Source organism: Spermophilus citellus (assembly GCF_964194105.1).
Source record: "Spermophilus citellus genome assembly, chromosome: 7".
Classification (NCBI taxonomy): Eukaryota; Metazoa; Chordata; class Mammalia; order Rodentia; family Sciuridae; genus Spermophilus; species Spermophilus citellus.
Genome location: NC_138188.1, coordinates 89,407,260 through 89,424,419, shown reverse-complemented (window position 1 = coordinate 89,424,419; position 17,160 = coordinate 89,407,260). Strand labels below are relative to the sequence as shown.

The 17,160-nt window shown below is 35.7% G+C and overlaps 1 pseudogene across 1 annotated transcript in view; it reads left to right on the top strand.

The window, feature by feature from the left end:
* The first annotated feature begins 2,218 nt into the window (after positions 1-2,218).
* Positions 2,219-17,160, top strand: part of LOC308653356 (serine/threonine-protein kinase PAK 2-like) — a 36,396-nt pseudogene continuing 21,454 nt past the window's right edge. The window contains exons 1-5 of the transcript in view: positions 2,219-2,282; positions 4,302-4,365; positions 5,942-5,990; positions 6,477-6,589; positions 15,132-15,249. The product of the transcript in view is annotated as a serine/threonine-protein kinase PAK 2-like (transcript). The remainder of the gene's footprint in view (positions 2,283-4,301; positions 4,366-5,941; positions 5,991-6,476; positions 6,590-15,131; positions 15,250-17,160) is intronic.

Below are 17,160 nucleotides of genomic sequence, written 5' to 3'. Positions count from 1 at the left end.
AATTTTTAGCAAGCATATAGAACAGCACAGATTAAGGGTTTTGCCTCATTTACATAGCAAAAACTAGCAAAAATCAACTTAAATGTCATTAGTGGTAAATTGGTTAAAATATGGCATTACCATGTATTGGACTATTAGATAATTGTGATAAGTTTTCTTTTCTGAATTGTTAACTTTCTTTTTCTTTCATATTTAAAGAAGGATGTCTTGTCTTCTGGAACACCATCAGCAAGTTAATAATTTATTTCTTATGATTCTTGTTATAATTTAGGTTACCGAAAACAAATCTGTTTTTATTTTGCTATCTAAAAGAAATTCAGCCATCAGAGGTAGATAATATTGAATATATTTCTAAAATAGTACTCAAGAATACTTTCCATATACATTTATTTCATATATTTACTTTTCCATGTTTCATAAAATCACCTTTACTTCTTAATTACATTGGAACAAGTGAGGTTTAATCATTTAAAAATTAGCTATTGAAAAAATAAGTTCTTAAAGTATGTTTAAAAAAAGAGCTGGTCACATTTTAAACTTTTAATTTTGCTGGCTTGTCTTCTTTTGCTGTGTGATAAATGCAGCTGAATATGAAAGGGTCAGAAACATTAGCAATAATAACAGAGGAAGATGATGGGGAGGAAGAGGCCATACTTCCTGCCATTGCCCCAGGACCAGATCATACAAAATCAGTGAGTGATTGGCTAATGACAATCACTAAGTGTGTGCATATGTGCGTGTGTGTTTCTGAAAACAGCTGTTTGCGTTTGACTTTCAGTGATAATTTCAAAAAGCCTTCAAGTTTAAAACATTTTAGTATGAGAAAATTAATTTAAGATTAGATTAAGATTTTTACCTAGAGTACTCATCAAAAACGACTTTTTTGAAAAATAAAAATCTAATGGCTTCTTTAAAAGTTAGAATACTTGACTCACTGGGTTTTTTTTGCTTTCTATATTTTGCCCACTTTTCCAGAGAAGTCATCTATTTCTATGTTTTTTTGGTTGTTTGTTTCATAATGTGGATAACTATTATATCTAAAACTTGGATCTTTCCTCTTTCCCAGATTACATATTTTATTTCTCATTTTTACATTTTTCTCAAAGCTTTGATGTCAATTCAAATGGACAGTCCAGAGTAAATTTTCTCACCAACTAAGGAAGAGTTTCAATAGTAATGGCTTCAGATGGAGCCAAGAAGAGAGAACTACTAAGGGGAATTGCAGGGGACTGTGACATGGTGGCACACAGTGGAGTATACAGGCAGAGCTCTGAGAACTGCCATTGGATCCTGATCTCATGATAGATGGCTATGTTGTCTTTATTCCTTACAATTGGCTCTTCAAAGTGAAAGGGAGGGTAGGCATTATATTTGTGCAAAATATTTTGTGGAAATTAGTAATAGTTATTTCAACACCAAAATTTCTAGTCTTTTGCATTTTATCTTTTTTTTTAAGAAAACCATCATTTTCAAAGTGTGCTGCTTTTTTGCCACATTGTTTACTACTTTATTTTCTTTAAAAAATATTTTTAGTTGTAGATGGACATAGTACCTTTATTTATTTATTTATTTATTTATTTATTTATTTCCTGTGGTGCTGAGGATCAAGCCCAGTACCTCACACATGCTAGGCAAGCAGTTTACCACTGAGCTGCACCCCAGCCCTTGGTATACTATTTTAGATCTGGGCACACATAAATTTTATTCATAAACCTGCTATTTTATTAGTTATGCTTTTGGGGGGTTTTGTTTTGGCATTTAACCACTGGGCCACATTCCTAGCCCATCTTTTTAGATTTTTTTTTTTTTTTTTTGAGACAGGGTCTCGCTAATTTGCTTGGGGTCTCACTAAGTTACTGAGGCTGGCTTTACATTTGGAATCCTCCTGTCTCAGCCTCTCAAGCTACTGGAATTATAGGCATGTACCACTGCACCTGGTTTGTAGTTCCATTTTTAAATACATTCATGTTATGGCAAAGAAAAATGTTCCACATTTTTTCAATACTTTTTTTTTTTAGTCTGAAAGAATTGCATTCTTTAGAACAATAAGAGAGATAACTTAGTTTTGGTTAAAAATTAAGGAACTGAGTAGTGAGCCAGTAAGAATATCTGAAAATATTTTTTCTTGAAATCTCAGTAATGAACTATATTTCTGCAGATTTCCACAAGTCTGTAACTGACCCGATTTCTGCACCTGTTGGTGATTCAAATGTCCACAATGGTGCCCAGTCATCAAACAAAGAAGACAAATTTGACAGATGAAGAAATTATGGAGAAATTAAATATATTACATACACTTCACATTATTCATGAATTAACATTTCTTAAAGCATTTGACACAGGGTGGGAGGTATACTTCAGTAGTAGAGCACTTGCCAAGTGTGTGCAAGTCCCTGGGTTCTATCCCCAGCACTGCAAACAAAACAAAACAACAACAATACAAAACAGATGTAATATATGCCTTTTATTTTTACCTTAAAGCAGAAAGAAAAACTGTTTTCTTATAGAAGTAACAGCTTCCATTAAAATGTAGTGAGCTCTGGGCATGGTGGCACATGGTTATAATCCCAGCAATTTAGGAGATTGAGGCAGAGGATTTCAAGTTCAAGGTCAGTTTAGGTAACTTAGTAAGACTTTGTCTCAAAATTAAAAAGCAAAAGGGCTGGAAATACATCTCAGGGGTAAAGTGCTCCTGAATTCAACCCCCAGTACCACCCAATAAAAGTGAAGGCAAAGTAATATTCATTTTGTTTGTTGCCACATTTGAGATGTATTATGTATTGATAGTGAGGTCAGTCCCTTTGGGAGTAACACTTCTTTTTCTATGAGCCAAATTTAAAGGATATTAACATGGACTAGTTGAAAATCTTATCAAAGGAGGTTTATAGGTATTTTTCCAAATCTACAGCTTTTCAAAATAGAAACATGTAGTCATAAAATATATTTCAAGGAAAAACATGTTTTCCTTGTCTCTTTTAATTCATTTACTACCAGTGGCCCAAATCAATCATTATAAATATTGTAAACAGTCCCAAGAAGGGGTAACAATAAGGTCTGATTACAAGGCTCCAATATCTATAGTTATAAAGAACAATGTGACCTACAAGGCTCAAGGAAAAGTACTTTATAGATGGGTTGTTATAAGCACTTACATGTTCAACATTTATTTGTTCTTCATTCCTCAGAAATTTCCAATATAATACCGCTTTGACTGTGGAATCCTATAGATATTTTATATAATAGTCCTTATCTTAGGAGGGCTGCTGCTTTAAAAAAATAAACTAGAATAGTAGTTGTGACTATTCATTTGTGACTTTTAGTTATCACATCCTGTCTTTATGCCCTTATGTTCTTGGCTTAAACCTTAGTAGCTAACTTGAGTTTGAGTACTTACATAAGATTATATGGGAGTTTCCTTGATATATCCCTGTCTTCTTTTATCCTGAGTAAGTAAAAATTTCTTATATTTTTACTTACTGGTCATAAGAATTTACATGATTGACATGATTTTATATCCAACCTCCTCCATTTCTTGGTCATGATGTTGAACATTCCTAAAATAGACATATGATTATTTCATATTAGAGTAATCTCTATAGTAGTAGGTGGTTTCTTAAATATATTGAAACAAGATATACTGGAATAGTTAGAAAAGACAGGGTTATTCAGTTGGCTATCATTTATTATTACTTATAGTAGTTTCATAACTTACCATTAGTGCATGATACATGCTCTGGGGAAGAAAAGTAGTATGAGGAATTTCCCATGAATTGCCAAGTTTATGTTTATTGTTTGTACTGGGGATTGAACCCTGGGGCTGCTTTACAACTGAGCTATACCCAGCCCTTTTTATTTTTTGTTTTGAGACAGGATCTCACTGAGTTTCCAAGACTGGTCTCTAGCTTGTGATTCTTTTGCCTTAGCTCCTGAACTGGAATTACAGGCATGTTCCACTACACCCTGTTGGAATTGCCATTTGGAATGTTGTACATCCTGAGAATTGCCTTAATTCTCAGGCAGACTAGAACAATTGGTTATTCGAAAATGTCAATTTTTTTAGAAAGTGATTATTTAGGAGTTCTAACCTAATGGAGACTATGTGTCTTCTTATTTCCCATACCTTTTTGCTCTTATTAGGTTTCTTCAGTGTTTTGTTTGAAACAAATTATTGTTGAAACTTGATGTGTTTGAAAACCACTGTTTTAACATCAGTAGAGTTTATTAAAAGGAATAAAGATACCAAAATTAATTTGTGATTAAAATGCTTGACTGAACTTTCATTGTTATTTTATTTAAAATAGGAACTATTGTGAGCATTAGTGACCCTATAACAAAACATACAGGATTTGAAAAAATTGGACAAGGGTAAGTGCTTATAAATATATTGTTATAATGTTCACTACTTACTGGGTATTCAGCATGAGCTCTCTTTTCCCCCTGACATTGAGCAATCACTGTATTTTTATGAGTTGTACTTTAGGGGATTTGTGAAAATACATAATGCAATTGTCAAAAACCCTACATGTTAGCAATGACTTTACATCATTTTTTTCTTCTCGAATGTTATTTCTCATAGATGGCAAGGGATTATTAGATAGAAAAATTACCCATGAAATATTTAAAAGACAATTTTATTGCAGGATTATAGGCCATAAATTGATTATATAGGCCCATTGATTTGGGGCTGGGTGTGTAGTTCAGTGTGGAGTACTTGCCTAGGATACATGAGGTCCTGGGGCCCATCCCTGGCATTGCAAAAACAAAAGCAAAACAAAGCAAAAACCCATGCATTTAGCTGGGTATGGGGGTACACACTGATAATCCCAGCAACTCAGGAGGCTGAGTTAGGAGGATTGCAAGTTTTCAGACAGCCTCAGCAATTTAGTTAGATCCAAAGATAAAAAGGGCTAGGAGTTAGCTTACTGGTAAGGTGCCCCTGGGTTCAAGCCTCAGTACTAAATAAATAAATACATAAAATGTTTTTGAATCCTATTATTGAGTATTGATCTTTGAGTCTGCCACTCTGATTTTGCTCAGTAATTTGTTTTTAAACTATACTGAGCTCTTTTCTTCTATTGCTTGAGAGCAAAAAATCTTTAAATTTTTAATATTACTAACCTCTAGAAAATGTTCTGTGAATTTAGAAAAAATTAGTAGAATGTAGAATGAGAATTTTTGGAAACTTCCTTATGAACTTCTTTTTAACAACTAAATTCAGTTCAGCACTGATTTTAATAAAAATAAGAAAATGAAAATCACTTTAATATTTTGAACATGATAATAAATGTTATATATTGAATAATTAAAAATGAATGAATAAAATAATGCCTATGTATATAGATGAGTATCAGAAATCCAGGTGAAAATATTTATTTATTTGTTTGTTTGTTTTTGGAACTAGGGATTGAACTCAGAGGCATTTTTAATCCTGAGCTGCTTTCCCAGGCCTTTCACTGGCATGTGCCAACACACTCAGCCAGATGAATTTTAAAAAGCAAATTGCAGAGAAATACATAAATATCAACTTCATAGTTAAAAGTATAGAAAAATGCATGAAAATGATGCACATCATATACAGAATAAACAATAAATACAGGTTGTCCTTGGGTGAAGGGAGAATGCCATATAAAAGGGCATACCAGGAATCTTCAAGTTTTTTAGCAGTACTTTGTTTCTTAAGCAGGGAACTGTATTCATGAATGCATGTTATTTGTTCTTTTATCTTTTTTTCCTTATATTTTTGTAGGTCTAAAATATTTCAAATAAAAGTTTTTGCTACAAGGATTACCTCCTCTTTTTCCTTTCCTGTTTTGTTTTTTAAGATGCTAAATCTTAAGTGTTCTTTGATACTTTTTCAATTGTGAGAAGGGCAAAGTCTTTGGATATTATGAATGGCATTGATTTAGAAGTCTTAAGTCTTATTTTGTTTTTTTCCCCCTAGCCCTTGTATTACACTATTTACTGCTATTGATGTGGCTCTAGGACAAGAGGTAGCAACTTTTTCATATTTATAAATGTTATATCAGCTTTTTGTTTAGGAGAAAAAAAAAGATAAAACTAAGCATAATCAATAGGAACACACTTTTTAAGTTAGATATGTTGTAAGTATTAATCTAAATTTTATAGCCATTCTCACATTAGGGGGAACAAATAAGTAATTATGTCATGAATAATCAAATATTTTAAAAAATATTTTCTCATGTTGGAGTGAAAAGAAGATTAATTCTTGGCACTGGACTGACCTTACATTGGTTAATTAACTTCAAGATAAATATGAACATATTTAGGGTCTGGGTAGTATAAAACACTGTGCATAGTCTCTGTGCAAGTAAAAATACTACTTAAATGTCAGGTATAATCTTCACTATATAATATCATGTGTTACTATAAATTAGTAACTGTTTGGTGTGTGTTACTTTCTAAGAGAATTAGAAAAAACATCCGATTTTTTTTTCCCAATTCTGTTTCCATTATGGGTTGCTATTAAAAAGATTAATTTACAGAAACACCCACTGAAGAAACTGATCATAACTGAGCTTTTGGTGATGAAAGAATTAAAGAATCCCAACATAATTCACTTCTTAGACAGGTAAGTATGTTTGAGGTTCTTTAAAATATTTGGAAAAAATATGGAAATTTGTAATCTAGTGGTTCAATGGAGGCTAGCCACTTTGAAGTGTCAATACTGAGCAGGAAACATAAAAGAGAAAGAGGAGTGGTGAAAATAGCATATTCCAAGTTAGAAAGTCCTTTTGCTACAAAGATATTACTTCCCTAGTGAGAGAAGGCAGCTAAATGAATGACATTGCTTATCCTGTGTATATTCATCCAAATGGTCAGAAGTAGAAACATGAGGAATGGTCACCTAGAATTCATGACATAACTGACAGAGGTGACTAGCACAGAATTCTTAAATGTTTAGATCAGTTTTTATTTAAAATGCTGTCCTTCATGGGCAAATTTTATGTTTATCAAAAGCTCTGGTGCAGTGGTGCACACCTGTACTCTCCCAGAGACTGAGGAGAATCATTAGTTCAAAGCCAACCTCCACAATTTAGCAAGAGCCTAAGCAAATAAGTGAAACTGTGTCTTTAAATAAGATACAAAAAGGACTGCGGATGTGGCTTAGTGGTTGAGTGCTCCTGAATACAATCCCGGTTCTCCCTGCCCCAATACCCCTGCAAAAATAAAAAAATAGCTCCTGAAGTTTAGAAATTGACATTTAAAAACAAACAAACAAAGACAAAATGGAAAATTAAGTATACTATTTATTTTTTTTGAAGTGATCACATATATGAATTATAGACGACTAGTAAAAAATGATACTAGTGGTTGTACTACAGGGTTACACGTGATTTTCTTCCATATATATAAATTTTTTATATATATATATATATATATATATATATATATTTTTTTTAGGAAGGGGAAATGGTAATATATTTTGAAACTTTAGCCCTAATTATGGGGTCTGCATTCATGGAAATAAATTTTCAGGTACATTTCTCTGCTTTTCAAAATAATATTTCTAGTCAGCATGGAAGATAAGCCATAGGTTTTGGATTCATGAGAACTTGACTTCAGATGCTTATTCTGTCACTTACTATGTGATCTTAGATGAGTTACTTAGCCTCTCCAAGCCTCTTATTTGCAAAACAAGACAAATAATTCCTGTTATAGAGTTATTTTGGTTGGAAAACTCCAAAATACATATGCCGCAGTCTTGGCTGGGCACAGAATCACGAGCCACTCAAGCAGGAACAAAACTTTATTTTGAAAAAGTCGCCGCCGGCAAGCCAAAACCTGGTCCTCCCATGCGGGCGTCCGCCGGAACCGCGCGTCTCCCGGAACCCGGGGTCCCCGGACCTCCCCCGGAATTTCCTCCTACTATCCTTCCCCAACCAATGGGAACTCTCAAAGAGTCTGGTAACATGAGTCCGTAACATGAGTCCGGTAGCAGGCCAAGGTGAACAGCGGGAGTCCAATTTCCATATGAATGTAAATCTTAACATAATCATCTCAGTGGCTAGCTGGCGTCAGGTCACTTTACAACCAAAGGTGCCATACGTCGTATATTTGCTTGTGGCTCCTAGCATCTGCCCCCTTCTGTTTAATTAAGCAACAAGCAATGTGGCTAGGGACCGTGCCTGGTAGGTTGTCCAATTTAACATATGGTTCTTACCCATCATGGGAGAACTGACCTTTAGGCGTCAGCTTCCTGTCTTAGGTTGAATCCACTGTAATCAGAGCAACCCGTCATTGATTACCGGTCCAGCATTCAGCCATGCTTGTGGATAGGCCTATGCACCAGTGGGGGGGTGAGGTTCTTGCCTCACCTCTGTTGGCCCCCAAATTTGCCTTGGTGCCAGTGGGGGGGGTGAGGTTCTTTGCCTCACCTCTGTTGGCCCCCAAATTTTAGACCATCACTAGTAGAAGGGAGGAGGATACAGAAATGCCACGACACCAAGCCAATTGATGGCTCCTATGGAAAAATTGCGTCACTGGTGACACCATCAGCAAAGATATGCCAGTATTACCACAATAAACATGGGGTGAGCTGGCAAGGAAATTGCATCACTGGTGACACCATCAGCAAAGATATGCCAGCAGTACCACAATTCGGTGCACCAGATGATATTTTACAATGTATGCAACTGATATATAGTCCAGGCAAGTTCTGTAAGCAGTTCAAATTGGAGGAGTCTATCAATATGTCCATTTCCTCCCAAAGTAAGTTAAGTCCTTGATTGAGCATTACTTGTTGAGTTATATTCATTGATGCATCAGTTTATACAGTTTACTGTGATAGCTATCATAGAAGCTGTAGTTTGGTTTTATCTCAGTCTTCACCGGAATTGGGTTGGAGATGGAAATTCTGGCAATGATGCTAAAGAGACATTATCCTGAACAGAATTATTAAATATAATGAAAAGGAAAGGTGAAAGTAAACAAACAGATCTGTTAAACTCCTTTAAAAACAATCCTTAACAGCTGTTTACCTAATTTAAATTAAACCATATAAATCACGTGAATAAAGAAAAAATTCGGATCCATTTTTTCATGAGCACTCCTCATATAAGAAATATGGACATACACACATACAGACATACAACACAAAACAGAAGTGTGCACACAACATACAACACATAAGACAATAGTAAATAAAGGCCTTGTAACTATACTTAGGTGAAATCTCCATTGCAATGTTTAAAAACTCCACAGTCAAAAAATAAAACACAGTCAAAAAATAAAACTGATCAGAAAAACATTAACCTAGGTTTGTATGAGCTCAAAAAATAAATAAATAAATAAATAAAATAAAATAAAATAGAACTTTATGATGTGGGAAAAATGCAATAATAAAATAGATATTGAAAAAAAAAAACACCTTGGTTAATCACTGTCGCAGATGTAAGAATAGCCAAGCTGGAGCTCTGGATGTCAGCTGTTATGGATTTGAGTCAAATCATCTTCTTTTTCTGTAGAAATTGTTTTAGTTAATCTCTCTGGAATCCAAATCGGTTGCTGTTCATCCTGTGGGAAAACACAGACAGTACCCCGATTCCAGACTATCACTGGATCGGGGCCTTTCCATTGTCCTGTTAGAATATCTTTCCAAAGTACCTTAGGCTTATGTACATTTTTGGGGTACAAGTGTCTTTCCGCAGCACTAAGTCCCAATGAATCTAAATTTAAAAAGTTTAGAGTAAAAAGGGTTATTTTAAGTTTATCTTTGGGGGATATATACCCCTTTCCAATTCCCTCCTTTTGTTTTAATAAGTACATTTTAATAGTTTGATGAGCTCTTTCAACTATGCCTTGTCTTTGTGGATTGTATGGAATTCCTGTTATGTGAGTAATACCAAATGATGAGCAAAATTGTTTAAAAGAGGTGGAAGTATAACCAGGACCGTTGTCCGTTTTTAACTGTTTTGGAACACCCACAGTGGCAAAATTTTGAAAGCAATGAGCTATAACATCTTTAGTTTTTTCTCCGGCATGAAGGGAGCCCATCAAAAATCCGGAAGAGGTATCAACTGTAACATGTAAATATTTTAATTTTCCAAATTCTGGCAAGTGTGTGACGTCCATCTGCCAAATATGGTTAGGTATCAGTCCTCTAGGATTGACTCCAAGATTAACTTGTGGTAAAAATGTCACACAATTTTGACATTGTTTTATTATATGTCTGGCTTGTTCTTTAGTTATTTTAAAACGTTTTTGTAAAGTATTAGCATTGACATGGAACCTTTTATGAAAATTTATAGCTTCTTCTATTGTGGAGAAAATATGTATGTCATGTGTAGATTTATCTGCTAGTTCATTGCCCATACTAAGGGCTCCAGGCAATCCTGTATGTGCCCTGATATGACCTATAAAGAATGGATCTTTTCGGTCCCAGATTAGACTTTGTATAGCAGAAAACAAAGAGAAAACAGTAGAAGAAGGTGAAATCCTACCAGCATCTTCAAGGGATATTATAGCATTAACTACATACTGACTATCAGAAAATAAATTAAATACAGAATCTTTAAACATCATAAAAGCTTGTAATACTGCATTAAGCTCTACCTTTTGAGCTGATTGTTTGGGAACTAAAAATGTAAAAGTTTGATCAGGAGTAACTACTGATGCTGTACCATTGTTTGACCCATCAGTGAATATATTTGGAGCATTTATGATAGGGGTTTTTCTTGTCATTTTTGGAAAAACTACAGGATGCTTAGACCAAAAAGACAACAAAGGATTAGATGGTAAGTGATTATCAAATGAAACACTAGTTTTACACATGATTATTGCCCAAGTATTTAACTCATTAGCTAACTCATCAATTTGATCCATAGTATATGGAGTGATAATTTTATTGGGAGAAATCCCAAATACTCCCTTAGCTGCTTTTATTCCTTTGAGTATTAATTGTCCTACAGCCTCAGGATATCTAGTAAGAATAGTGTTAGGAGAATAAGATAAATGTATCCACAATAATGGACCTTCCTGCCAAAATACTCCTGTAGGAATATTTTTTGTTGGTAGTACAATAAATAATAAAGGCAAACTTATATCAATTCTATCCAAATGCATATTTTCCATATACGTTTCAATGATTTTTAATGTTTTTCTTGCTTCAGGCGTTAACATGCGGGGTGAATTTGGATCTGATGGACCTTTTAAAATATCAAATAAAGGTTGTAACTCTCCTGTTGGTATGCCTAGATAAGGCCTTATCCAATTTATGTCTCCCAATAACTTTTGAAAGTCATTAAGTGATTTGAGTTGATCTACTCGTATTTGAATTTTTGGTGGGCGGACCATGGTTGAGGATAATAGAACTCCTAAATAATTAATTGGAAGATTTAATTGTACTTTATCTATTGCTATCTCTAGATTATAATTTTTCAATAAGTTTGTAAGTGTGGCATAACATTCTAGTAATGTGTTTTTATCTTTATGTGCCAATAACACATCATCCATATAGTGAAATATTTGTAGTTCAGGATTTTGGTTTCTAAGTGGCTGGATTGCTTTATTAACATAAATTTGACACATAGTTGGGCTGTTAGCCATCCCTTGAGGGAGTACTTTCCATTCATATCTCTGATCAGGACCTTCATGATTCAGTGCAGGGATAGTAAATGCAAAATGTGGACTATCCTCGGGATGAATTGGAATTGAAAAGAAACAATCTTTAATATCTATAGCTAAAACATGCCAGGTTTTTGGTAAAGCAGACAATTGAGGAATCCCTGATTGAGTAGGTCCCATAATAACCATCTCATTATTAATGGCTCTTAAATCTTGTAATAATCTCCATTTACCAGATTTCTTTTTAATGACAAAAATGGGAGTATTATGGGGGGATACGGAAGGTTGTATATGTCCTTCCGCTAATTGTTGTCTGACCAAGTCATGGGCTACTTGTATCTTTTCTTTAGTCAGGGGCCACTGAGGAACCCACACTGGTTTTTCTGATTTCCAAGTAATTTTGATTGTCTCAGTGGCCTTTTCTGAAAACCCAATTCATGTCTATTTATTTCTTGATCTATTTGAATAGGTGCTGTCATACCTTGTTCTTGTTCTCTTTATCTTTTTTCTTTCCTAAAGCCTTGTTTAGCCCTAGTAGTGGGCGCGTTAGGATTGATGTTATTTGTTAATGTCAATCCTAATTGATCTAGGACATCTCGTCCCCATAAATTTACTGGAAGATGATCTAATACATAGGCCTGTATAGTTCCTTCACATCCTTCAGGATCCCTCCAATCTAATACCATAGCACTTCTATGGGGATTTGTTGCCACTCCTAGGCCTCGAAGCGTTTGAGTGGCTTGTTGTAATGGCCAATGTTTTGGCCATTCTTGACGAGAGATGACACTAAGGTCAGCTCCTGTGTCCAGCATCCCATTAAAGTTATGTCCTTGAATATTTAATTTTAGCATTGGGCGAGAATCTAAATTCAAAGACAGCATAGCCCAATCTACACCTGTGGAGCCTAGTCCCTTGGAACCTCTTTCTACATTACAACTGAAAAATTTATCATGCAGGCTGGGTATTATTAATAACTGTGCTATTCTATCTCCTGGTGAAATTACTGATATACCTCTTGGAGAACTAGCTATAATTTTTATTTCACCTTCATAATCGGGATCAATTACCCCAGGACTTATCATAAGTCCTTTTAGTGTAGAAGAACTGCGTCCCAATAATAAGCCTACTGTTCCCTGGGGAAGAGGTCCTTTTACTCCTGTGGGAATGATTTGAATTCCCATCTCTGGGGTTAGTACTGCTCTGGCAGAGGCGCAGATGTCCAGCCTTGTGTTCCCTCTAGTTTGTCTGATGAGGGATTTAATGGATAATGCGTCCTGGGCACTACCTTGATGGTGCTGTTGGGTTCCTCCATTGCCCCATATATTTGTGGTTTGGGGCCCCGGGGCATTGGGCCCTTTAGTCCGTTTTTTGGCAATGGAGCTTGATACCTTTCTCCACGATATCGTGGGTAAACACTTGGTCCTTGTCCGTTTTTTGATAACGGAATACCCTCTATGGTGGTTTGAGAACGGCATTCATTAGCCCAATGTTTCCCTCTATGGCATCGTGGGCAAATACCTGGTATTCTATTCCTTTGATATCCAGCTTTGTTAAACCCTCCTCTTACGGGGCAACTCCTTTTAAAATGTCCTGTTTGATTACAATTATAGCATGTTTTTGGCCTGGCATCTAAAGCCTGTTGTACTGCTGCTAAGACTTGCCCTTGTTCATTAATGTCTCTACATAATTTAATATATGTGTTTAAATCTTCATGTCTCCATGGTCTAATGACCTCTCTGCAGCAACGATTTGCTTGGTCATAAGCCAGTTGTTTTATAAATGGCTTTACCTGTTCTGTATTACCAAATATCCTAGAGGCTGACTGAATAAGTCTATCTACAAATTCAGCGTAAGGTTCATTAGTTCCTTGTATTACCTTAGATAATTGACCTTGTAAGTCTCTATGCCCCTGTAAAGTTTTCCATGCCCTAACTGCATCTACAGCAATCTGTGCATATACGCCAGGGTCATATTCAATTTGCTGTCTTTGACCCTCATAAGGTCCCTTTCCCAAAAGCATCTCTATATTTCTTTGAGGATAACTAGCTTCTGCATTTCGCCTAGCTGTCTCCATGCAAAATTCTTCATTGGCAACCTTCCATAATAAATATTGTCCTCCGTTTAGCACAGATCGACACATGTTAGCCCAATCTGCTGGTGTCATGTCCAAGTTGGTAACAGATTCGACCATGCTTATTGTGAAGGGAGCTTGCGGCCCATAGGTCGTTATAGCCTCCTTCAATTGCTTTATTGTTTTGAAATCTAAAGCACGGTGAATTCGTTGCCCTCCTGCCTGCTCAAGTATAGGGCATGCTAATCTTTGGAGTCCTGCCTCAGAATTCCGTCCATCAACTACGGGAGTTGAGGGCCGCTCAGCAGTAGATGGAGCTGTTGGCTGAGTTACGCCCTCTGGTGATAGAACGGAGTTGGTAGCAACCTCCTGTTGTAATTCTCCACCTGATGGCTGCTTTTCCTCTAAGCTTGCTTTTTTTAAATTTTCCTCTGTCTGACTAGCTTGGGAGACCTTCTCTTTTGCTTGACCTAGCGTTTTTTCTACCATAGTTTGGACCTCTAACAATTTACTTAGCAGTTTTTCGGTTTGTTTTTTACTGGATTCTAATCTACTATAAAGGTAACGTAACCCAATAAGATAGGATAAAACAAAGCCGAAACAGAATGAAACAAAAACGGAGCAGAGAATGGTTGTATCGATTTTCTCTTTCTCAGGGCCGAATAACTTCAAACCTTGAGCCAACCATTTTTCCCAGTTCGCCTGAGAAAATTCTAGGGCTAGGGAGCTTGAAATAAAAACAAAATAAATCAAAACAAGAACACATTGTTTTTTGAGATAGTCACCCATCCTGTCGCCTTCCCTCAGGGGCGAGCAATTTTACTCACCTCTAAGTTCCAGGCGTTCCCCGTACGGGCCACCAAATGCCGCAGTCTTGGCTGGGCACAGAATCACGAGCCACTCAAGCAGGAACAAAACTTTATTTTGAAAAAGTCGCCGCCGGCAAGCCAAAACCTGGTCCTCCCATGCAGGCGTCCGCCGGAACCGCGCGTCTCCCGGAACCCGGGGTCCCCCGGACCTCCCCCGGAATTTCCTCCTAGTATCCTTCCCCAACCAATGGGAACTCTCCAAGTGTCTGGTAACATGAGTCCGTAACATGAGTCCGGTAGCAGGCCAAGGTGAACAGCGGGAGTCCAATTTCCATATGAATGTAAATCTTAACATAATCATCTCAGTGGCTAGCTGGCGTCAGGTCACTTTACAACCAAAGGTGCCATACATCGTATATTTGCTTGTGGCTCCTAGCATACATAGACTACTATTATGGGCAAACTATGACTTAAAAATCATAATGAATATCATAATGATCCTCTGATTTTTTGTGCTGTTACATAGTAACTTTCCAATTTTCTGTTTATCTCTCAAACTATAAGCTCAGTAGTTTTATTATTATGGGGCTTAACATTTGAACTCTTGAACATAGAGTTCATATGCTTAAAATAAAATAAAATATATGTTTTGTATGTTCTATCTTTAGTTACCTGGTAGGAGACGACCTGTTTGTAGTAATGGAGTACTTTGCTGGTGGGCCACTGACTGATGTTGTTACAGCAACCTGCATGGATGAGGCACAGATTGCTGCTTTGTGCAGAGAGGTGAGTTTGCTTTTTTTGGGATAAAGCAGGGTGATGTGTGGTTAGCAAGAGATGTATAAAAGGAAAGTTTTTCTGCACAGAAAATTTTTATTATACGCATTCTCTATAAGTTATCCCATATTGTTTCATCTCGGATGAGAGTTTCAGCTCTTCAAATGTAAGATACCTTGGGAATGAGTATAGGCCCTTTTTTATTTTTATTTTGTTTGTGGTATTTGTGTTTGAATTCAGGGGCTACTATATATATATATATATATATATATATATATATATATATATGAAAAGCACCCATAATCCTGTCATACAGCCACTAGTATCATTTTTTACTAATTGTCTATCATTCATATATGTGATTACTTTTTTTGAAAAAAAATTGAATAATATACTTAATTTTTCATTCTTTCTTTGTTGTTTGTTTGTTAACATCAATTTTACAATTGTAACACTGACTTATATCCCAAGTCTTTTTTATTTTATTTTGTTTATTTTGAGACAATCTTAAAAGTTGCCTAGGCTGGCCTGGAACTTGTTATCTTCCCACTTTTGCCTCTGGTATAGCTGAGGTTACATGCGTGCCCAGTTAAGGCCTTTGAAGAAGTAAATTCATCAGCAAATCTAGTTATGGTCCTCACACTAGTTTGTCATCCAGATAGGGCACTTCTGAGAAGAATGAGGGTGTTATTAAAAATATGCCATTCAGCTAGGTGTTGTGGTACAGGCCTGTAATCCCCATGACTCAGGAGGCTCAGACCAGAGGATTGCAAGTTCAAGGCTGGCCTCAGCAAGGCTCTAAGCAACTTAGTGAGAACTTGTTTCAAAATTAAAAATAAAAAGGGCTGGAGACGTACATCACTGGAAAGTTTCTCTGTGCAAAATCCCCAGTATCCCTCCTCTTGCACCCTCCCCACCCCCTGCAAAACTGGGAACTAGAACTATCACAGACAAAGCAAGACACGTGTTTACCTTTTTTTTTTTTTTTAAGAGAGAGAGAGTTTTTTTAATATTTATTTTTCAGTTTCGGTGGACACAACCTCTTTATTTTATTTTTATGTGGTGCTGAGGATGGAACCCAGTGCACTGCACATGCCAGGAGAGTGCGTTACCACTTGAGCCACATCCCCAGCCCCATGTTTACCTTTAATATCAGTAAATATCCTTCTGGCTTCATTTAGCTCACTGAAGGTAAAGGAATTTGTCATTTCCTTATATTTGTAATGATTTTCCAGATGTTCTGTTTGCTTAAGCAAGTAGAATTTTCCAAATTGCTTAAGTCTAAGCCAAAAACAAACGTTTTATCTGTCCATCTGTAACTTTTTCTATAGAGGACACTAAGGCTACTGGTTTGCTTATTTTCATTGAAACTGATACTACTTGTCACAGGAATCTTTATCATAAAATACAAAGTCATAAAAGTTTATGAGAGACTATTGTATAATACATAGTGAATTATTTTTATAAAGGTAACTTTGTTGAAAATGTAATTTTGAGTTGTATTCCACCTAAGAAGGAAGGAAATAAGACCTCTTTCATAGCTCTGAATATTATATCCCTTAACAAAGTATGTTTGGACACTTAAAGTATAATACTTTATATCTGTTTATGTTTCACTTGTTTTTATCAATTTTTTTCATAGTTGATATAAAATCAGTTTCAGGATTCACTGGGTTATCTTTTATGTGCTAAAATATTTAAATTGTAACAATTTCTACTTATTTGTGCAAATATTATTTCTGTGGTTTTATTCTTTTCAAGAGTCTGATTAAATGCCTGGTAAATATGATAAAACCATTTATATTTGTTTTTTCTTTGTAAAATAGTAGAGGATTTGTAATTTTAATAGTTACAAATTATGTGCAGACTTTGTTGCTCTACTTTGATGAGAATAAGAATAAAAATACAACTTTTCCCAAG